The sequence below is a fragment of the Strix aluco genome, chromosome 9 (genome assembly GCF_031877795.1).
Source record: "Strix aluco isolate bStrAlu1 chromosome 9, bStrAlu1.hap1, whole genome shotgun sequence".
In the NCBI taxonomy this organism is placed as follows: domain Eukaryota; kingdom Metazoa; phylum Chordata; class Aves; order Strigiformes; family Strigidae; genus Strix; species Strix aluco.
This window is the reverse complement of record NC_133939.1, coordinates 1,229,836-1,253,463: the sequence shown is the minus strand read 5'-3', so window position 1 is coordinate 1,253,463 and position 23,628 is coordinate 1,229,836. Positions and strand designations below refer to the sequence as shown.

Here is a 23,628-nt window from a genome sequence, read left to right as displayed (position 1 = left end):
TCCTTCCTCTTCCATTCAGGCAAAAATAAAAAGACAGTGACATAATCCCTCTCTTCCCACTGCTAAAGTCCTCCCAGTTTGAGTGGCTCTTTTTTTTTCTTTAGAGTGGCTCTTCATGGTCTCATTGACAGTCCTCCAATAATAACTCCAGACCGCTGCTTCCAGAAGTCCTATTTTCCACACACACCTCCACACACGTTCTGCTGCAACTTTAGTTTCAATGCCAACTTCACCTGCTGCCATTTCAAGAAAGTAGCAATTACTTACAGAAAATTTCAATTTTCCAAAATAGTCAAGTCCATTATAAGCACAGGTTTAGATTTTTTTGTAAACAGAAAATTAAGATGTCTAAGACTTACATAGTCTTTCATGTTTTTTTCTAAACGGGATATCAAATCCTGCAGTCTCATGGTAACGTGATCTTTTTGCTCCAAGATGTTCATTAGTTCTTGAATCCTTTCATTCTGCGTATTCATTTGCTTAGAAAAGAAAGTAGTTCAGTCAATGTTCAATTCTTGAACTATACGATGCATTTAGAAGCAAGATCAGTTAAGCTAAGCTTGATATAAAAAAAACTAGAAACATACTACAACAGCATTTTAAGCCACTGAAATTTTGTACTAAAGCAAGTAATTCTGCACAAGGTTTTTTTTGAGAAAGTTACCTCAGTTGGTTCTTTAAGCTGCTCAGCAGACTCATCCCATTTAATCATCTGCATTTCAAAGTCTGTAACAGGAAAAGAAGCCTGCATCAAATAAGCAGCCATTACATAGTTTACTCAGTAATCCATTTTTCCAGATCTTCTGGTATGTTAGTAGCTTTTGAATAGACTCATTTATTTTTGTGTTGGCTTCTACTTGCAGGACACATTTCAAAAGTTCAGGTTGTTTTGAACAGAATTGGGCCCTGCAACCCATATAAAATACAGACCACATCAAGAGACTTCTGCTGAAATCGTACTATGAGGTATTGCTACTGTTATCTATGAATGTTCCACAGAATACCTGAAACCACTGCATCAGCCAAATGTAAAGTGCTGGGATCACAATATAACCATGAAATCACGAATAAATAATGTTGATGTGTTACCCTACAATTCAGAAGTCTTCAACTGACAGTTTTAAGTTTTGTCTTAAAAATGAAATAATCAAGGCCTGTGGGATTGTTCAACCTGAACATACACCAAACAATTGATTATCACCTCTATGCATAAGATTTGGTTCCAAAATCCTGCTCAACTGGATTTTACAATGCTCAACTACTATTTTACAGTAGTCATTTCTTTTTTTCTGTCACATCACACACACACCCAGCTCACCTTTGGTTTCTGTGTCAGCTGCTCTTCAATTTTGATTAGTTCATTGGTTTTCTTTGTCAGTTTTTCTTTGGTCTGAGTTAGTGCAGTGGTAGTTTTGCCCAGCTGTTTTTCAAGCCAACCTGTAGCTTCCTGAGGGTCCTCTAGAGACACCATGTGTCTGTGTGTTTCTTCTGCCTGCTTTTTGATATCAACGACATCATTCTGCAGAGAATCAGTAACGCCCTCAAGATCAATGTAGGTGCCTGTCCCTATGCCATATTCTTCACTCTGAAAGATAATTTATATCCATTTAGAAATAGCAAATAATTACACAATACCCATTATTTCTACTGAAAATTTGGAAGACCATTATGTCCTCAAACATCTACGTACAGTTAATTCTCACTTCAAAGCCATCTTGTGGGTTCACAGGCAATTTGATTGCCAGTTTCTGTCAACCTTCACACAGAAGTCTCCAGCATCAAGTAACAGCTACTTTATTTTTAAAGCATTTAACGGCCCACCATCACACTCCCTTTTATATCACCACAAAAACATCCCCTCCAAATTTAGTATAAAAGCTAGCATTTTTACCCGATGAGAACACTGAATGAACACAGCAAGCAAACAGCTTTAGAAGGAATACATCTGAAATTTTCAAATATCAGTAAAAGTTTGTGAGGTCAAATGAGTTTGTGGCAACTTATCAAACTAAGTTGTACTTAAACCATTGACTTTATATCTTTCCTCCTTGTTTTTTAAAAACAAAAGGTTCCAAACTCACAAGAACCAGCCTCAACCTAAGAGTTTAGTTATGCCCAAGTGTATATACAATTGTCATTGCTTCAGTTGCAGCTACAATAGCCTTAAGAGGAAAAAAGTCTCTGGGATCACTCCAGTACAGTCCATATACGGGGCCTAAGAATTCAGCTTCAAATACCTTAAATAGGCACTTAATGCAACAGTTTATAGCAAAATTGCAGCTTTTCCCCCAGTTTCTTTGTATACAGTAATTTTCACTTTGTGTTGCAGAAATGCAGAAAACCCCAAAGATTCCTAAATGCGTATCTGAGGCACAGCAACTACTCCTATTGAACATGATAAATATATCTTGCTGAGGACACAGTCACACAGCATGCCATTCCTTGAAACCATTCTTCTAATTCTTGAGACGTACCATCTCCACAACAGGTGGTTAGTGAAAGGGATGTTATCAGGGGGATAAAAATACCAGAGGTCCAGCTTGTTCGCTGCAAGGCTGATCCTTTAGTTTATTTTCTTCATCCATGTCTTCAAGATAACCATCTACAAGTTCCTTGAAGATTTCCAGGCGCGTGTCAGCATCTTCTTCAAGCCGTTCTCGTTCGTAAGAAAGGCACTCACTAGAGTAGGGAAAATAAGTCAGATAAAAGCTAGCTAGCAGGAGCTGCTAAGAAGTTATTAGTACAGCTGTCTATAAACAAAGATGTTTTTTTCTTTATTTTGGCAATAATAGAACAATACACAAAATGGTGTTCCTACACCAAAGCAGAAGTGTATTTCCTGCACACACACTCCTGAAGAATGAGGGGGAGACATATATACACAGATTATGGCTGACACTTAACTACGAGCATTTTTTCTAAGCTTCTTGAGCCAGAATACCCATCTGAAGTAGCACTAAGGCTGCAGTAACCAAAGAATTTGCAAGTGTCACTCTTTCTATCGACATCCTATCAAAGCTCTTCTGTTAGGGAGAGCTCTACAGGAACACTGCTGACAGATTACACGCACCCCCCTCCACCCCCCCCCCCCCCAAATCAAGGCCTTTCCTACACAGTATTTTTCCTGAACTCATAGTCCAAACAGAAACTGATCTATTACCAGAGGCAGTAAGTCTAGCAGAAGAGTGTGGTCTCTTATAGCCAAGAGACAGATTTAAGAAATAAGTGAATTGAATTTCATTGTTTTTAATCATTAACTTTAAAAACCACTTAAAGCTAACTTACTTAAAATATATTTCCAGCTCAGCAAAATATTGGGCAAATTCCTGCATCACCTCTTCACGAATTTTTAGTTCCAACAGTAACTTATTCTTCTTCTCAGCAGTAAGTTTGTTCTTCAACTCTTCTGTGAGACTCAGCAGCATCTAGAATTACCATTAGTATTTTTATAAAGAAATGGTTTCCCAGAAGTGAGATTCTTCTCATTCCTCAAACACTACAACACCACTTTACTCTTCCACCTGACAAAAGCTCTTCCAGTTGTTTTATTAGCTTATTCATAAACAGGAACATTTATGAGTAGATCAAAAGATCTCTTTGGTACTAACACAGCAATTTATAAGTTTGCACAGAGCAGAAATTTGTAAAGAACATCCATTTTATTACAAGAATTGTTGAAGTTGTCTTAAACAGGCTTAAGCTCCACAGAATTTGGCTCTTGTTTTCCAGATGCTCATTTTTGGGGCAATATTAATGAAACTTCCATAAAACAGTTTCTAGTCCTCCGTTCCCTCCTCGTCTTCCCTAGAAGTGACTGAATTTGCTTAAGGAACAGTTTTCAGCATTTTCTTGTGCATAGAATACAGAGGAACAGTCTGTATTGCTAAAAGCAGGTAATACTTGCTGTGCATTGACAGGAGGAGGAGAGAAAGCCAAATCTGCAATTCTTACTGCTTAGTCTATATTTAGACACATTATGGAGTTTTCCTACAACAGGCATTTTAGCATTATAGTGTGACTAAGTAGTGATGATGTTGTTGCTGATTTCTGGCCAAACGACTGATCTTGGACAAGAACAGATGTGTCCATAGCTAAAACGTACCCAGAAAACAAAGAATAAAGTCTTCAGTATTTTTTAATCCTCTACTGGCACTTCCAAGACAGACCTGTTGCACTTCCCTAGAGGTCTCTGAGCACAGCACTCCCCCAGTCTATCCTCTGCTCAGAGTCACTGCTCAGACCAGTTTCCAGCTAGAGTACAGAGGAGGCACTTTAGAGTCTAACCCTTCTTTTGACTGCAGGAACACCAAGTTTCAGTAGCTTGACAACCTACAAGAGGGTTGTCACCTCACGCACCAACAGATTTCTGTATTTCCTATACTCTGAGTTTCTAGTTGCATTACATGAATGCCATCCCACAAACTCTGTTTCTTGAGCAGTTCTATCACCCTCACAGTCTGCTCCTTTTAGTGTTGTATTTAACCTGCTTAGATGAGCCCACATTCTAAAGGCCTGGATCGCTTGTCCTTTGAACATATCTAACTGTCAGCAGAAGTTTTCCATGGCTTCCATTAAGGCTGCAGCACTCATCCCCAATACTTTTGTCTTCCAACTCCGCCAGGGTTCTATCACTGCACTTACTCCTGCTCATTCTGCCTAACCTCCACCTTCCCACTAAAGCTTCTAAGGACATTAAGACGACCTCTTTGGTGCTCAACCTATATACCTCAGATGAGCAATATTCCACATTAAGATAGCAGTAGTATATGGGGCAGCTAGACTTGCTCCTAGGTGAGAGCATGGAATGCCTACAGAAGAAAAATTCACCCAGATCGCAGGGAATTTCTTCCAAATATAGCAAGTGTCTTGTCAGGCTGGATATTTTATGGGAATTATGGATTTTTCACAGAATCACAGAATCAACTAGGTTGGAAAGGACCTTGAAGATCATCTAGTCCAACCATTAACCTAGCACTGCCAGTTCCCATCTACACCATATCTCTCAGCGCTATGTCGACCCTACTCTTAAACACCTCCAGGGATGGGGATTCCACCACCTCCCTGGGCAATCCATTCCACTGCCTAATAACCCGTTCTGTAAAGAAATACTTCCTGACATCTAGTCTAAACCTTCCCTGGAGCAACTTGAGGCCATTCCCTCTTGTCCTATCACTTGTTACTTGGTTAAAGAGACTCATCCCCAGCTCTCTGCAACCTCCTTTCAGGTAGTTGTAGAGGGCGATGAGGTCCCCCCTCAGCCTCCTCTTCTCCAGACTAAACAACCCCAGTTCCCTCAGCCGCTCCTCATACGACCTGTGCTCCAGACCCTGCACCAGCTTCGTTGCCCTTCTCTGGACACGCTCGAGTAATTCAATGTCCTTTTTGTAGTGAGGGGCCCAAAACTGAACACAGTAATCGATCGAGGTGCGGCCTCACCAGTGCCAAGTACAGGGGTAAGATCCCTTCCCTGTCCCTGCTGGCCACGCTATTTCTGATACAGGCCAGGATGCCATTGGGCTTCTTGGCCACCTGGGCACACTGCTGGCTCATGTTCAGCCGGCTGTCAATCAACACCCCCAGGTCCCTCTCTGACTGGCAGCTCTCCAGCCACTCCTCCCCAAGCCTGTAGCGCTGCTGGGGGTTGTTATGGCCCAAGTGCAGCACCCGGCATTTGGCCTTATTGAACTTCATACAGTTGGCCTCAGCCCATCGCTCCAGCCTGTCCAGATCTCTCTGCAGAGCCTCCCTACCCTCGAGCAGATCAACACTCCCACCCAGCTTGGTGTTGTCTGCAAACTTAATGAGGGTGCACTCGATGCCCTCGTCTAGATCATCAATAAAGATGTTGAACAGGAGTGGCCCCAAAACCGAGCCCTGGGGGACACCACTCGTGACTGGCCTCCAACCGGATTTAACTCCGTTCACCACAACTCTCTGGGCCCGGCCATCCAGCCAGTTTTTTACCCAGCAAAGCGTGTGCCCATCCAAGCCTTGAGCAGCCAGTTTCGCCAGAAGAATGCTGTGGGAAACGGTGTCAAAGGCCTTGCTAAAGTCAAGGTAAACTACATCCACAGACTTTCCCTCATCCAATAAGTAGGTCACTTGGTCGTAGAAGGAGATCAGGTTTGTCAAGCAGGACCTGCCTTTCATAAACCCATGCTGACTGGGCCTGATCCCCTGGTTGTCCCGCATGTGTTGTAAGATGGTACTCTGGATGAGCTGCTCCATCAGCTTCCCGGGCATCGACGTCAAGCTGACATGCCTGTAATTTCCTGGATCATCCTTCCGACCCTTCTTATAGATGGGCATCACATTGGCCAGTTTCCAATCTGTCGGGACTTCCCCGGTCAGCCAGGACTGCTGGTAAATGATGGAAAGCGGCTTGGCGAGCACCCCAGCCAGCTCCTTCAGCACCCTTGGGTGTATTCCATCTGGTCCCATAGACTTGTGTGTGTCTATGTGGTGTAGCAGGTCACTGACTCTCTCCTGGATTGCGAGGGGGTCGTTCTCCCAGTCTCTATCATCTGGCTGAGGGGGCTGGATTTCCTCAATGCAACTAGTCTTGCTATTAAAGACTGAGGCAAAGAAGGCATTAAGTACCTCAGCCTTCCCCTCATCACTTGTTACCAAGTTTCCTTCAGCATCTAGCAGGGGATGGAGACTCTCCCTGGTCTTTCTTTTGCTATTGACATACTTATAGAACCATTTCTTGTTATCCTTGATTGCTGAAGCCAGATTAATTTCCAGCTGGGCTTTGGACCTCCTGATTTCTGCCCTGCATAGCCTCACAGCCTCTTTGTAATCACTGTGAGTGGCTAGCCCCTTCCTCCAAAGGCTGTAAACTCTCCTTTTCTCCTTGAGTTGCAGCCTAAGCTCCCTGTTCAGCCAGGGTGGTCTTCTCTGCCGCCTGCTCCTCTTAGAGCACCTGGGGACTGCCTGCTCCTGAGCCATTAACACTTCCTTCTTAAGGAGCGCCCAGCCTTCCTGGACCCCTATACCCTTCAGGACCATCTCCCAAGGGATCCTGTCAAGCTGTTGCCTAAACAAGACAAAGTCAGCTCTTTGGAAGTCCAGGATGTCAGTCCTGCTTAGCCCTTTCCTGGCCTCTCTAAGAATAGAGAACTCTTATTATTTCATGATCGCTGTGCCCTAGTCGTCCTCCAACCGCCACATCATCCACCAGTCCATCTCTGTTCACAAGGAGGAGATCTAGCAGGGCACCTTCTCTGGTTGGTTCTCTTACCAGCTGTGTTAGGAAGTTGTCCCCTACACATTCCAGGAATCTTCGGGACTGGTCCTGCTCTGCTGTGTTGTATTTCCAGCAGATGTCTGGGAAGTTGAAGTCTCCCAGAAGAACAAGGGCAAGCGACCATGAGATTTCTCCTAAACACCTATAGAATATTTCATCCACCTCTCTGTCCTGGGTGGGTGGCCTATAGTAGACTCCTACTACAACATCTGCCCTGTTGGCCTTCCCCCTGATTCTAACACAAAAACATTCCACCCTGTCTTCACTGCACTTGTATTGAAGGCAATCGTAACAGTCCCTAACATACAGTGCTACCCCACCGCCTCTCCTACCTTGTCTATCCCTTCTAAAGAGCTTGTAGCCATCAACTGGCACACTCCAGTCATGGGAGACATCCCACCATGTTTCTGTGATAGCCACAACATCATAATTTTCCTGTTTCATCACGGCTTCAAGCTCCTCCTGTTTGTTACCCATGTTGTGTGCATTGGTATACCTGCACTTCAGATGGGCTGGTGTTTTGCCCCCTTCCCCCTTCAAATCTAGTTTAAAGTTCTGTCAATGAGCTCAGCTAACTCCTGCCCCAAGATCCTCTTCCCCTTCTGGGACAAATGTATCCCATCTAAGGCCCAGAGGTCTGGTGCCCTGTATACCAACCCATGATCGAAAAAACCAAAGCCCTGACGGTGACACCAGTCTTGAAGCCACGAATTCATCTGTTGTGTTCTTCGGTGTTCATCCTCATCCATCCCCCCAACTGGAGGGATGGAGGAGAACACAACCTGTGCCCCCGACCCCTTGATCAGTTTTCCCAAGGTCCTGAAACCTCTCTTCATTTATTTAATACTTCTCCTGGTAATGTCATCACTACCTACCTGAAAAACCAGAAGAGGGTAATAGTCCTTGGGTTTAACTAGAGCAGGGAGTCTTCTTGTGAGGTCCTTGATGCGGGCCCCAGGGAGGCAGCAGACTTCCCTATGATGTGGGTCTGGTCTGCATATGGGGCCTTCGACACCCTTCAGAATGGATTCCCCCACTACAATGACTCTTCTGGGGTTCCTTTCAGAGCTGGTTTTAATACATTTTCTAGAGTGACCTGGCCTTGGTGGACCTTGGTCTTCCTCATTGTTTGTCTCAATCTCTTCCTCCATGTCTTCATTCAAAAGTTCCAGGACTCCGAATCTATTGTGAAGAGGCACCATGGAGGGTGAGGGAGGTTGGGAGAGAATTTTCTTGCCTCCCTGAGCAGGGACCTGTTTCCAGTCTCCCTCATCTCTTAAGTCCCCTCCTTCTGCCTGGTAGCATGAGGGTGAGGGATCACCTGCCTTGCCTGGAGCCTCTATTTGCTCCTGTTGATTTATGGGTGCCAAGGTGGAACTCCACCAATCAATTTCCCTTTCACATTCCCTAATACTTCTTAATCTCTCGACGTCTTCTTTGAGTTCTGCCACCAGGCTGAGCAGCTCATCCAGCTGGTCGCAGCGCACACAGGCGCTGTCACTGCGGCCCTCCAACAGCACTGACAGACTCAGGCACTCCCTGCAGCCTGGGACCTGGACTCCTGCATGTTTGCGTGGTTGCTCAGCCTGGGTCGCCATGTTCTTGCTGGTGGTGCTTTTGAGTCGAGTGGAGACCATGGCTCAGGCTACCGGTGGTTGACAAGTACTATTAACCAGTGGTTTACAGGTACTGTCTGATCACCCTGAGCTCGGTGGGCAGCGACCAGGTCGCTGCCCTCCCACAGGGTTCTTATCTCCGAATTAATGGTGGGTAGTGCTGGTTCCGCACACACTAACTAGGAAGCCCTCCCAGCTCGTTACCGAGGGGTGGGTGTGAGCTGCTCTCCTCGGCGAGTGACCGTTGCTGTGTTCACACCTCGCTCGAAACAGGCGCCACCGGCCCTGGGCTCAGCCCACAGCCCACGCCTCCTCAGCTGCCCGCCCACCGGCTTGCCAGTCTCCTTAGAGCCGGCTAGCCGCCTTTCTGTCTCCAAAAAGATTCAAAAGTGCCCCCCCAAAAAAAGCTACTTTCCAGTCCCTTTTGCCGCGAAAACCCCCCAGTACGGCCTTGCCTGCACTGCAGCTGCTCTCCTCGGCGAGTGACCGTTGCTGTGTTCACACCTCGCTCGAAACAGGCGCCACCGGCCCTGGGCTCAGCCCACAGCCCACGCCTCCTCAGCTGCCCGCCCACCGGCTTGCCAGTCTCCTTAGAGCCGGCTAGCCGCCTTTCTGTCTCCAAAAAGATTCAAAAGTCCCCCCCAAAAAAAAGCTACTTTCCAGTCCCTTTTGCCGCGAAAACCCCCCAGTACGGCCTTGCCTGCACTGCAGCTGCTCTCCTCGGCGAGTGACCGTTGCTGTGTTCACACCTCGCTCGAAACAGGCGCCACCGGCCCTGGGCTCAGCCCACAGCCCACGCCTCCTCAGCTGCCCGCCCACCGGCTTGCCAGTCTCCTTAGAGCCGGCTAGCCGCCTTTCTGTCTCCAAAAAGATTCAAAAGTCCCCCCCAAAAAAAAGCTACTTTCCAGTCCCTTTTGCCGCGAAAACCCCCCAGTACGGCCTTGCCTGCACTGCAGCTGCTCTCCTCGGCGAGTGACCGTTGCTGTGTTCACACCTCGCTCGAAACAGGTGCCACAGGCCCTGGGCTCAGCCCACAGCCCACGCCTCCTCAGCTGCCCGCCCACCGGCTTGCCAGTCTCCTTAGAGCCGGCTAGCCGCCTTTCTGTCTCCAAAAAGATTCAAAAGTCCCCCCCAAAAAAAAGCTACTTTCCAGTCCCTTTTGCCGCGAAAACCCCCCAGTACGGCCTTGCCTGCACTGCAGCTGCTCTCCTCGGCGAGTGACCGTTGCTGTGTTCACACCTCGCTCGAAACAGGCGCCACCGGCCCTGGGCTCAGCCCACAGCCCACGCCTCCTCAGCTGCCCGCCCACCGGCTTGCCAGTCTCATTAGAGCCGGCTAGCCGCCTTTCTGTCTCCAAAAAGATTCAAAAGTCCCCCCCAAAAAAAAGCTACTTTCCAGTCCCTTTTGCCGCGAAAACCCCCCAGTACGGCCTTGCCTGCACTGCAGCTGCTCTCCTCGGCGAGTGACCGTTGCTGTGTTCACACCTCGCTCGAAACAGGTGCCACCGGCCCTGGGCTCAGCCCACAGCCCACGCCTCCTCAGCTGCCCGCCCACCGGCTTGCCAGTCTCCTTAGAGCCGGCTAGCCGCCTTTCTGTCTCCAAAAAGATTCAAAAGTCCCCCCCAAAAAAAAGCTACTATCCAGTCCCTTTTGCCACAAAAACCCCCCAGTACGGCCTTGCCTGCACTGCAGCTGCTCTCCTCGGCGAGTGACCGTTGCTGTGTTCACACCTCGCTCGAAACAGGCGCCACCGGCCCTGGGCTCAGCCCACAGCCCACGCCTCCTCAGCTGCCCGCCCACCGGCTTGCCAGTCTCCTTAGAGCCGGCTAGCCGCCTTTCTGTCTCCAAAAAGATTCAAAAGTCCCCCCCCCAAAAAAGTGACTTTCCAGTCCCTTTTGCCGCGAAAACCCCCCAGTACGGCCTTGCCTGCACTGCAGCTGCTCTCCTCGGCGAGTGACCGTTGCTGTGTTCACACCTCGCTCGAAACAGGCGCCACCGGCCCTGGGCTCAGCCCACAGCCCACGCCTCCTCAGCTGCCCGCCCACCGGCTTGCCAGTCTCCTTAGAGCCGGCTAGCCGCCTTTCTGTCTCCAAAAAGATTCAAAAGTCCCCCCCAAAAAAAAGCTACTTTCCAGTCCCTTTTGCCGCGAAAACCCCCCAGTACGGCCTTGCCTGCACTGCAGCTGCTCTCCTCGGCGAGTGACCGTTGCTGTGTTCACACCTCGCTCGAAACAGGCGCCACCGGCCCTGGGCTCAGCCCACAGCCCACGCCTCCTCAGCTGCCCGCCCACCGGCTTGCCAGTCTCCTTAGAGCCGGCTAGCCGCCTTTCTGTCTCCAAAAAGATTCAAAAGTCCCTCCCAAAAAAAAGCTACTTTCCAGTCCCTTTTGCCGCGAAAACCCCCCAGTACGGCCTTGCCTGCACTGCAGCTGCTCTCCTCGGCGAGTGACCGTTGCTGTGTTCACACCTCGCTCGAAACAGGCGCCACCGGCCCTGGGCTCAGCCCACAGCCCACGCCTCCTCAGCTGCCCGCCCACCGGCTTGCCAGTCTCCTTAGAGCCGGCTAGCCGCCTTTCTGTCTCCAAAAAGATTCAAAAGTCCCCCCCAAAAAAAGCTACTTTCCAGTCCCTTTTGCCGCGAAAACCCCCCAGTACGGCCTTGCCTGCACTGCAGCTGCTCTCCTCGGCGAGTGACCGTTGCTGTGTTCACACCTCGCTCGAAACAGGCGCCACCGGCCCTGGGCTCAGCCCACAGCCCACGCCTCCTCAGCTGCCCGCCCACCGGCTTGCCAGTCTCCTTAGAGCCGGCTAGCCGCCTTTCTGTCTCCAAAAAGATTCAAAAGTGCCCCCCCAAAAAAAGCTACTTTCCAGTCCCTTTTGCCGCGAAAACCCCCCAGTACGGCCTTGCCTGCACTGCAGCTGCTCTCCTCGGCGAGTGACCGTTGCTGTGTTCACACCTCGCTCGAAACAGGCGCCACCGGCCCTGGGCTCAGCCCACAGCCCACGCCTCCTCAGCTGCCCGCCCACCGGCTTGCCAGTCTCCTTAGAGCCGGCTAGCCGCCTTTCTGTCTCCAAAAAGATTCAAAAGTCCCCCCCAAAAAAAAGCTACTTTCCAGTCCCTTTTGCCACGAAAACCCCCCAGTACGGCCTTGCCTGCACTGCAGCTGCTCTCCTCGGCGAGTGACCGTTGCTGTGTTCACACCTCGCTCGAAACAGGCGCCACCGGCCCTGGGCTCAGCCCACAGCCCACGCCTCCTCAGCTGCCCGCCCACCGGCTTGCCAGTCTCCTTAGAGCCGGCTAGCCGCCTTTCTGTCTCCAAAAAGATTCAAAAGTGCCCCCCCAAAAAAAGCTACTTTCCAGTCCCTTTTGCCGCGAAAACCCCCCAGTACGGCCTTGCCTGCACTGCAGCTGCTCTCCTCGGCGAGTGACCGTTGCTGTGTTCACACCTCGCTCGAAACAGGCGCCACCGGCCCTGGGCTCAGCCCACAGCCCACGCCTCCTCAGCTGCCCGCCCACCGGCTTGCCAGTCTCCTTAGAGCCGGCTAGCCGCCTTTCTGTCTCCAAAAAGATTCAAAAGTGCCCCCCCAAAAAAAGCGACTTTCCAGTCCCTTTTGCCGCGAAAACCCCCCAGTACGGCCTTGCCTGCACTGCAGCTGCTCTCCTCGGCGAGTGACCGTTGCTGTGTTCACACCTCGCTCGAAACAGGCGCCACCGGCCCTGGGCTCAGCCCACAGCCCACGCCTCCTCAGCTGCCCGCCCACCGGCTTGCCAGTCTCCTTAGAGCCGGCTAGCCGCCTGTCTCCAAAAAGATTCAAAAGTCCCCCCCCAAAAAAAGCTACTTTCCAGTCCCTTTTGCCGCGAAAACCCCCCAGTACGGCCTTGCCTGCACTGCAGCTGCTCTCCTCGGCGAGTGACCGTTGCTGTGTTCACACCTCGCTCGAAACAGGCGCCACCGGCCCTGGGCTCAGCCCACAGCCCACGCCTCCTCAGCTGCCCGCCCACCGGCTTGCCAGTCTCCTTAGAGCCGGCTAGCCGCCTTTCTGTCTCCAAAAAGATTCAAAAGTCCCCCCCAAAAAAGCTACTTTCCAGTCCCTTTTGCCGCGAAAACCCCCCAGTACGGCCTTGCCTGCACTGCAGCTGCTCTCCTCGGCGAGTGACCGTTGCTGTGTTCACACCTCGCTCGAAACAGGCGCCACCGGCCCTGGGCTCAGCCCACAGCCCACGCCTCCTCAGCTGCCCGCCCACCGGCTTGCCAGTCTCCTTAGAGCCGGCTAGCCGCCTTTCTGTCTCCAAAAAGATTCAAAAGTCCCCCCCAAAAAAAAGCTACTTTCCAGTCCCTTTTGCCACGAAAACCCCCCAGTACGGCCTTGCCTGCACTGCAGCTGCTCTCCTTGGCGAGTGACCGTTGCTGTGTTCACACCTCGCTCGAAACAGGCGCCACCGGCCCTGGGCTCAGCCCACAGCCCACGCCTCCTCAGCTGCCCGCCCACCGGCTTGCCAGTCTCCTTAGAGCCGGCTAGCCGCCTTTCTGTCTCCAAAAAGATTCAAAAGTGCCCCCCCAAAAAAAGCTACTTTCCAGTCCCTTTTGCCGCGAAAACCCCCCAGTACGGCCTTGCCTGCACTGCAGCTGCTCTCCTCGGCGAGTGACCGTTGCTGTGTTCACACCTCGCTCGAAACAGGCGCCACCGGCCCTGGGCTCAGCCCACAGCCCACGCCTCCTCAGCTGGCCGCCCACCGGCTTGCCAGTCTCCTTAGAGCCGGCTAGCCGCCTTTCTGTCTCCAAAAAGATTCAAAAGTGCCCCCCCAAAAAAAGCTACTTTCCAGTCCCTTTTGCCGCGAAAACCCCCCAGTACGGCCTTGCCTGCACTGCAGCTGCTCTCCTCGGCGAGTGACCGTTGCTGTGTTCACACCTCGCTCGAAACAGGCGCCACCGGCCCTGGGCTCAGCCCACAGCCCACGCCTCCTCAGCTGCCCGCCCACCGGCTTGCCAGTCTCCTTAGAGCCGGCTAGCCGCCTTTCTGTCTCCAAAAAGATTCAAAAGTCCCCCCCCAAAAAAAGTGACTTTCCAGTCCCTTTTGCCGCGAAAACCCCCCAGTACGGCCTTGCCTGCACTGCAGCTGCTCTCCTCGGCGAGTGACCGTTGCTGTGTTCACACCTCGCTCGAAACAGGCGCTACCGGCCCTGGGCTCAGCCCACAGCCCACGCCTCCTCAGCTGCCCGCCCACCGGCTTGCCAGTCTCCTTAGAGCCGGCTAGCCGCCTTTCTGTCTCCAAAAAGATTCAAAAGTCCCCCCCAAAAAAAAGCTACTTTCCAGTCCCTTTTGCCGCGAAAACCCCCCAGTACGGCCTTGCCTGCACTGCAGCTGCTCTCCTCGGCGAGTGACCGTTGCTGTGTTCACACCTCGCTCGAAACAGGCGCCACCGGCCCTGGGCTCAGCCCACAGCCCACGCCTCCTCAGCTGCCCGCCCACCGGCTTGCCAGTCTCCTTAGAGCCGGCTAGCCGCCTTTCTGTCTCCAAAAATATTCAAAAGTCCCCCCCAAAAAAAAGCTAATTTCCAGTCCCTTTTGCCGCAAAAACCCCCCAGTACGGCCTTGCCTGCACTGCAGCTGCTCTCCTCGGCGAGTGACCGTTGCTGTGTTCACACCTCGCTCGAAACAGGCGCCACCGGCCCTGGGCTCAGCCCACAGCCCACGCCTCCTCAGCTGCCCGCCCACCAGCTTGCCAGTCTCCTTAGAGCCGGCTAGCCGCCTTTCTGTCTCCAAAAAGATTCAAAAGTGCCCCCCCAAAAAAAGCTACTTTCCAGTCCCTTTTGCCACGAAAACCCCCCAGTACGGCCTTGCCTGCACTGCAGCTGCTCTCCTTGGCGAGTGACCGTTGCTGTGTTCACACCTCGCTCGAAACAGGCGCCACCGGCCCTGGGCTCAGCCCACAGCCCACGCCTCCTCAGCTGCCCGCCCACCGGCTTGCCAGTCTCCTTAGAGCCGGCTAGCCGCCTTTCTGTCTCCAAAAAGATTCAAAAGTCCCCCCCAAAAAAAAGCTACTTTCCAGTCCCTTTTGCCGCGAAAACCCCCCAGTACGGCCTTGCCTGCACTGCAGCTGCTCTCCTCGGCGAGTGACCGTTGCTGTGTTCACACCTCGCTCGAAACAGGCGCCACCGGCCCTGGGCTCAGCCCACAGCCCACGCCTCCTCAGCTGCCCGCCCACCGGCTTGCCAGTCTCCTTAGAGCCGGCTAGCCGCCTTTCTGTCTCCAAAAAGATTCAAAAGTCCCCCCCCAAAAAAAGCTACTTTCCAGTCCCTTTTGCCGCGAAAACCCCCCAGTACGGCCTTGCCTGCACTGCAGCTGCTCTCCTCGGCGAGTGACCGTTGCTGTGTTCACATCTCGCTCGAAACAGGCGCCACCGGCCCTGGGCTCAGCCCACAGCCCACGCCTCCTCAGCTGCCCGCCCACCGGCTTGCCAGTCTCCTTAGAGCCGGCTAGCCGCCTTTCTGTCTCCAAAAAGATTCAAAAGTCCCCCCCAAAAAAAGCTACTTTCCAGTCCCTTTTGCCGCGAAAACCCCCCAGTACGGCCTTGCCTGCACTGCAGCTGCTCTCCTCGGCGAGTGACCGTTGCTGTGTTCACACCTCGCTCGAAACAGGTGCCACCGGCCCTGGGCTCAGCCCACAGCCCACGCCTCCTCAGCTGCCCGCCCACCGGCTTGCCAGTCTCCTTAGAGCCGGCTAGCCGCCTTTCTGTCTCCAAAAAGATTCAAAAGTCCCTCCCAAAAAAAAGCTACTTTCCAGTCCCTTTTGCCATGAAAACCCCCCAGTACGGCCTTGCCTGCACTGCAGCTGCTCTCCTCGGCGAGTGACCGTTGCTGTGTTCACACCTCGCTCGAAACAGGCGCCACCGGCCCTGGGCTCAGCCCACAGCCCACGCCTCCTCAGCTGCCCGCCCACCGGCTTGCCAGTCTCCTTAGAGCCGGCTAGCCGCCTTTCTGTCTCGAAAAAGATTCAAAAGTGCCCCCCCAAAAAAAGCTACTTTCCAGTCCCTTTTGCCGCGAAAACCCCCCAGTACGGCCTTGCCTGCACTGCAGCTGCTCTCCTCGGCGAGTGACCGTTGCTGTGTTCACACCTCGCTCGAAACAGGCGCCACCGGCCCTGGGCTCAGCCCACAGCCCACGCCTCCTCAGCTGCCCGCCCACCGGCTTGCCAGTCTCCTTAGAGCCGGCTAGCCGCCTTTCTGTCTCCAAAAAGATTCAAAAGTCCCCCCCAAAAAAAGCTACTTTCCAGTCCCTTTTGCCGCGAAAACCCCCCAGTACGGCCTTGCCTGCACTGCAGCTGCTCTCCTCGGCGAGTGACCGTTGCTGTGTTCACACCTCGCTCGAAACAGGCGCCACCGGCCCTGGGCTCAGCCCACAGCCCACGCCTCCTCAGCTGCCCGCCCACCGGCTTGCCAGTCTCCTTAGAGCCGGCTAGCCGCCTTTCTGTCTCCAAAAAGATTCAAAAGTGCCCCCCCAAAAAAAGCGACTTTCCAGTCCCTTTTGCCGCGAAAACCCCCCAGTACGGCCTTGCCTGCACTGCAGCTGCTCTCCTCGGCGAGTGACCGTTGCTGTGTTCACACCTCGCTCGAAACAGGCGCCACCGGCCCTGGGCTCAGCCCACAGCCCACGCCTCCTCAGCTGCCCGCCCACCGGCTTGCCAGTCTCCTTAGAGCCGGCTAGCCGCCTTTCTGTCTCCAAAAAGATTCAAAAGTGCCCCCCCAAAAAAAAGCTACTTTCCAGTCCCTTTTGCCGCGAAAACCCCCCAGTAGGGCCTTGCCTGCACTGCAGCTGCTCTCCTCGGCGAGTGACCGTTGCTGTGTTCACACCTCGCTCGAAACAGGCGCCACCGGCCCTGGGCTCAGCCCACAGCCCACGCCTCCTCAGCTGCCCGCCCACCGGCTTGCCAGTCTCCTTAGAGCCGGCTAGCCGCCTTTCTGTCTCCAAAAAGATTCAAAAGTCCCCCCCAAAAAAAAGCTACTTTCCAGTCCCTTTTGCCGCGAAAACCCCCCAGTATGGCCTTGCCTGCACTGCAGCTGCTCTCCTCGGCGAGTGACCGTTGCTGTGTTCACACCTCGCTCGAAACAGGCGCCACCGGCCCTGGGCTCAGCCCACAGCCCACGCCTCCTCAGCTGCCCGCCCACCGGCTTGCCAGTCTCCTTAGAGCCGGCTAGCCGCCTTTCTGTCTCCAAAAAGATTCAAAAGTCCCCCCCAAAAAAAAGCTACTTTCCAGTCCCTTTTGCCACGAAAACCCCCCAGTACGGCCTTGCCTGCACTGCAGCTGCTCTCCTTGGCGAGTGACCGTTGCTGTGTTCACACCTCGCTCGAAACAGGCGCCACCGGCCCTGGGCTCAGCCCACAGCCCACGCCTCCTCAGCTGCCCGCCCACCGGCTTGCCAGTCTCCTTAGAGCCGGATAGCCGCCTTTCTGTCTCCAAAAAGATTCAAAAGTGCCTCCCCAAAAAAAGCTACTTTCCAGTCCCTTTTGCCGCGAAAACCCCCCAGTACGGCCTTGCCTGCACTGCAGCTGCTCTCCTCGGCGAGTGACCGTTGCTGTGTTCACACCTCGCTCGAAACAGGCGCCACCGGCCCTGGGCTCAGCCCACAGCCCACGCCTCCTCAGCTGCCCGCCCACCGGCTTGCCAGTCTCCTTAGAGCCGGCTAGCCGCCTTTCTGTCTCCAAAAAGATTCAAAAGTCCCCCCCAAAAAAAAGCTACTTTCCAGTCCCTTTTGCCGCGAAAACCCCCCAGTACGGCCTTGCCTGCACTGCAGCTGCTCTCCTCGGCGAGTGACCGTTGCTGTGTTCACACCTCGCTCGAAACAGGTGCCACCGGCCCTGGGCTCAGCCCACAGCCCACGCCTCCTCAGCTGCCCGCCCACCGGCTTGCCAGTCTCCTTAGAGCCGGCTAGCCGCCTTTCTGTCTCCAAAAAGATTCAAAAGTCCCTCCCAAAAAAAAGCTACTTTCCAGTCCCTTTTGCCATGAAAACCCCCCAGTACGGCCTTGCCTGCACTGCAGCTGCTCTCCTCGGCGAGTGACCGTTGCTGTGTTCACACCTCGCTCGAAACAGGCGCCACCGGCCCTGGGCTCAGCCCACAGCCCACGCCTCCTCAGCTGCCCGCCCACCGGCTTGCCAGTCTCCTTAGAGCCGGCTAGCCGCCTTTCTGTCTCGAAAAAGATTCAAAAGTGCCCCCCCAAAAAAAGCTACTTTCCAGTCCCTTTTGCCGCGAAAACCCCCCAGTACGGCCTTGCCTGCACTGCAGCTGCTCTCCTCGGCGAGTGACCGTTGCTGTGTTCACACCTCGCTCGAAACAGGCGCCACCGGCCCTGGGCTCAGCCCACAGCCCACGCCTCCTCAGCTGCCCGCCCACCGGCTTGCCAGTCTCCTTAGAGCCGGCTAGCCGCCTTTCTGTCTCCAAAAAGATTCAAAAGTCCCCCCCAAAAAAAGCTACTTTCCAGTCCCTTTTGCCGCGAAAACCCCCCAGTACGGCCTTGCCTGCACTGCAGCTGCTCTCCTCGGCGAGTGACCGTTGCTGTGTTCACACCTCGCTCGAAACAGGCGCCACCGGCCCTGGGCTCAGCCCACAGCCCACGCCTCCTCAGCTGCCCGCCCACCGGCTTGCCAGTCTCCTTAGAGCCGGCTAGCCGCCTTTCTGTCTCCAAAAAGATTCAAAAGTGCCCCCCCAAAAAAAGCGACTTTCCAGTCCCTTTTGCCGCGAAAACCCCCCAGTACGGCCTTGCCTGCACTGCAGCTGCTCTCCTCGGCGAGTGACCGTTGCTGTGTTCACACCTCGCTCGAAACAGGCGCCACCGGCCCTGGGCTCAGCCCACAGCCCACGCCTCCTCAGCTGCCCGCCCACCGGCTTGCCAGTCTCCTTAGAGCCGGCTAGCCGCCTTTCTGTCTCCAAAAAGATTCAAAAGTGCCCCCCCAAAAAAAAGCTACTTTCCAGTCCCTTTTGCCGCGAAAACCCCCCAGTAGGGCCTTGCCTGCACTGCAGCTGCTCTCCTCGGCGAGTGACCGTTGCTGTGTTCACACCTCGCTCGAAACAGGCGCCACCGGCCCTGGGCTCAGCCCACAGCCCACGCCTCCTCAGCTGCCCGCCCACCGGCTTGCCAGTCTCCTTAGAGCCGGCTAGCCGCCTTTCTGTCTCCAAAAAGATTCAAAAGTCCCCCCCAAAAAAAAGCTACTTTCCAGTCCCTTTTGCCGCGAAAACCCCCCAGTATGGCCTTGCCTGCACTGCAGCTGCTCTCCTCGGCGAGTGACCGTTGCTGTGTTCACACCTCGCTCGAAACAGGCGCCACCGGCCCTGGGCTCAGCCCACAGCCCACGCCTCCTCAGCTGCCCGCCCACCGGCTTGCCAGTCTCCTTAGAGCCGGCTAGCCGCCTTTCTGTCTCCAAAAAGATTCAAAAGTCCCCCCCAAAAAAAAGCTACTTTCCAGTCCCTTTTGCCACGAAAACCCCCCAGTACGGCCTTGCCTGCACTGCAGCTGCTCTCCTTGGCGAGTGACCGTTGCTGTGTTCACACCTCGCTCGAAACAGGCGCCACCGGCCCTGGGCTCAGCCCACAGCCCACGCCTCCTCAGCTGCCCGCCCACCGGCTTGCCAGTCTCCTTAGAGCCGGATAGCCGCCTTTCTGTCTCCAAAAAGATTCAAAAGTGCCTCCCCAAAAAAAGCTACTTTCCAGTCCCTTTTGCCGCGAAAACCCCCCAGTACGGCCTTGCCTGCACTGCAGCTGCTCTCCTCGGCGAGTGACCGTTGCTGTGTTCACACCTCGCTCGAAACAGGCGCCACCGGCCCTGGGCTCAGCCCACAGCCCACACCTCCTCAGCTGCCCGCCCACCGGCTTGCCAGTCTCCTTAGAGCCGGCTAGCCGCCTTTCTGTCTCCAAAAAGATTCAAAAGTCCCCCCCAAAAAAAAGCAACTTCCCAGTCCCTTTTGCCGCGAAAACCCCCCAGTACGGCCTTGCCTGCACTGCAGCTGCTCTCCTCGGCGAGTGACCGTTGCTGTGTTCACACCTCTCTCGAAACAGGCGCCACCGGCCCTGGGCTCAGCCCACAGCCCACGCCTCCTCAGCTGCCCGCCCACCGGCTTGCCAGTCTCCTTAGAGCCGGCTAGCCGCCTTTCTGTCTCCAAAAAGATTCAAAAGTCCCCCCCAAAAAAAAGCTACTTTCCAGTCCCTTTTGCCGCGAAAACCCCCCAGTACGGCCTTGCCTGCACTGCAGCTGCTCTCCTCGGCGAGTGACCGTTGCTGTGTTCACACCTCGCTCGAAACAGGCGCCACCGGCCCTGGGCTCAGCCCACAGCCCACGCCTCCTCAGCTGCCCGCCCACCGGCTTGCCAGTCTCCTTAGAGCCAGCTAGCCGCCTTTCTGTCTCCAAAAAGATTCAAAAGTCCCCCCCAAAAAAAAGCTACTTTCCAGTCCCTTTTGCCACGAAAACCCCCCAGTACGGCCTTGCCTGCACTGCAGCTGCTCTCCTTGGCGAGTGACCGTTGCTGTGTTCACACCTCGCTCGAAACAGGCGCCACCGGCCCTGGGCTCAGCCCACAGCCCACGCCTCCTCAGCTGCCCGCCCACCGGCTTGCCAGTCTCCTTAGAGCCGGCTAGCCGCCTTTCTGTCTCCAAAAAGATTCAAAAGTCCCCCCCAAAAAAAAGCTACTTTCCAGTCCCTTTTGCCGCGAAAACCCCCCAGTACGGCCTTGCCTGCACTGCAGCTGCTCTCCTCGGCGAGTGACCGTTGCTGTGTTCACACCTCGCTCGAAACAGGTGCCACCGGCCCTGGGCTCAGCCCACAGCCCACGCCTCCTCAGCTGCCCGCCCACCGGCTTGCCAGTCTCCTTAGAGCCGGCTAGCCGCCTTTCTGTCTCCAAAAAGATTCAAAAGTCCCTCCCAAAAAAAAGCTACTTTCCAGTCCCTTTTGCCATGAAAACCCCCCAGTACGGCCTTGCCTGCACTGCAGCTGCTCTCCTTGGCGAGTGACCGTTGCTGTGTTCACACCTCGCTCGAAACAGGCGCCACCGGCCCTGGGCTCAGCCCACAGCCCACGCCTCCTCAGCTGCCCGCCCACCGGCTTGCCAGTCTCCTTAGAGCCGGCTAGCCGCCTTTCTGTCTCGAAAAAGATTCAAAAGTGCCCCCCCAAAAAAAGCTACTTTCCAGTCCCTTTTGCCGCGAAAACCCCCCAGTACGGCCTTGCCTGCACTGCAGCTGCTCTCCTCGGCGAGTGACCGTTGCTGTGTTCACACCTCGCTCGAAACAGGCGCCACCGGCCCTGGGCTCAGCCCACAGCCCACGCCTCCTCAGCTGCCCGCCCACCGGCTTGCCAGTCTCCTTAGAGCCGGCTAGCCGCCTTTCTGTCTCCAAAAAGATTCAAAAGTCCCCCCCCAAAAAAAGCTACTTTCCAGTCCCTTTTGCCGCGAAAACCCCCCAGTACGGCCTTGCCTGCACTGCAGCTGCTCTCCTCGGCGAGTGACCGTTGCTGTGTTCACACCTCGCTCGAAACAGGCGCCACCGGCCCTGGGCTCAGCCCACAGCCCACGCCTCCTCAGCTGCCCGCCCACCGGCTTGCCAGTCTCCTTAGAGCCGGCTAGCCGCCTTTCTGTCTCCAAAAAGATTCAAAAGTGCCCCCCCAAAAAAAAGCTACTTTCCAGTCCCTTTTGCCGCGAAAACCCCCCAGTAGGGCCTTGCCTGCACTGCAGCTGCTCTCCTCGGCGAGTGACCGTTGCTGTGTTCACACCTCGCTCGAAACAGGCGCCACCGGCCCTGGGCTCAGCCCACAGCCCACGCCTCCTCAGCTGCCCGCCCACCGGCTTGCCAGTCTCCTTAGAGCCGGCTAGCCGCCTTTCTGTCTCCAAAAAGATTCAAAAGTCCCCCCCAAAAAAAAGCTACTTTCCAGTCCCTTTTGCCGCGAAAACCCCCCAGTATGGCCTTGCCTGCACTGCAGCTGCTCTCCTCGGCGAGTGACCGTTGCTGTGTTCACACCTCGCTCGAAACAGGCGCCACCGGCCCTGGGCTCAGCCCACAGCCCATGCCTCCTCAGCTGCCCGCCCACCGGCTTGCCAGTCTCCTTAGAGCCGGCTAGCCGCCTTTCTGTCTCCAAAAAGATTCAAAAGTCCCCCCCAAAAAAAAGCTACTTTCCAGTCCCTTTTGCCACGAAAACCCCCCAGTACGGCCTTGCCTGCACTGCAGCTGCTCTCCTCGGCGAGTGACCGTTGCTGTGTTCACACCTCGCTCGAAACAGGCGCCACCGGCCCTGGGCTCAGCCCACAGCCCACGCCTCCTCAGCTGCCCGCCCACCGGCTTGCCAGTCTCCTTAGAGCCGGATAGCCGCCTTTCTGTCTCCAAAAAGATTCAAAAGTCCCCCCCCAAAAAAAGCTACTTTCCAGTCCCTTTTGCCGCGAAAACCCCCCAGTACGGCCTTGCCTGCACTGCAGCTGCTCTCCTCGGCGAGTGACCGTTGCTGTGTTCACACCTCGCTCGAAACAGGCGCCACCGGCCCTGGGCTCAGCCCACAGCCCACACCTCCTCAGCTGCCCGCCCACCGGCTTGCCAGTCTCCTTAGAGCCGGCTAGCCGCCTTTCTGTCTCCAAAAAGATTCAAAAGTCCCCCCCAAAAAAAAGCAACTTCCCAGTCCCTTTTGCCGCGAAAACCCCCCAGTACGGCCTTGCCTGCACTGCAGCTGCTCTCCTCGGCGAGTGACCGTTGCTGTGTTCACACCTCTCTCGAAACAGGCGCCACCGGCCCTGGGCTCAGCCCACAGCCCACGCCTCCTCAGCTGCCCGCCCACCGGCTTGCCAGTCTCCTTAGAGCCAGCTAGCCGCCTTTCTGTCTCCAAAAAGATTCAAAAGTCCCCCCAAAAAAAAGCTACTTTCCAGTCCCTTTTGCCGCGAAAACCCCCCAGTACGGCCTTGCCTGCACTGCAGCTGCTCTCCTCGGCGAGTGACCGTTGCTGCGTTCACACCTCGCTCGAAACAGGCGCCACCGGCCCTGGGCTCAGCCCACAGCCCACGCCTCCTCAGCTGCCCGCCCACCGGCTTGCCAGTCTCCTTAGAGCCAGCTAGCCGCCTTTCTGTCTCCAAAAAGATTCAAAAGTCCCCCCCAAAAAAAAGCTACTTTCCAGTCCCTTTTGCCACGAAAACCCCCCAGTACGGCCTTGCCTGCACTGCAGCTGCTCTCCTTGGCGAGTGACCGTTGCTGTGTTCACACCTCGCTCGAAACAGGCGCCACCGGCCCTGGGCTCAGCCCACAGCCCACGCCTCCTCAGCTGCCCGCCCACCGGCTTGCCAGTCTCCTTAGAGCCGGCTAGCCGCCTTTCTGTCTCCAAAAAGATTCAAAAGTCCCCCCCCAAAAAAAGCAACTTCCCAGTCCCTTTTGCCGCGAAAACCCCCCAGTACGGCCTTGCCTGCACTGCAGCTGCTCTCCTCGGCGAGTGACCGTTGCTGTGTTCACACCTCGCTCGAAACAGGCGCCACCAGCTCTGGGCTCAGCCCACAGCCCACGCCTCCTCAGCTGCCCGCCCACGGGCTTGCCAGTCTCCTTAGAGCTGGCTAGCCGCCTTTCTGTCTCCAAAAAGATTCAAAAGTGCCCCCCCAAAAAAAGGCCTTTCAGTCCCTTTTGCCGCGAAAACCCCCCAGTACGGCCTTGCCTGCACTGCAGCTGCTCTCCTAGGCGAGTGACCGTTGCTGTGTTCACACCTCGCTCGAAACAGGCGCCACCGGCTCTGGGCTCAGCCCACAGCCCACGCCTCCTCAGC

General features: G+C 54.8%; 1 pseudogene; it reads right to left on the bottom strand.

Moving 5' to 3' along the window:
* The window catches only part of LOC141927319 (kinesin-like protein KIF20B), a 173,313-nt pseudogene that overhangs the window by 11,314 nt on the left and 138,371 nt on the right, over positions 1-23,628 (bottom strand).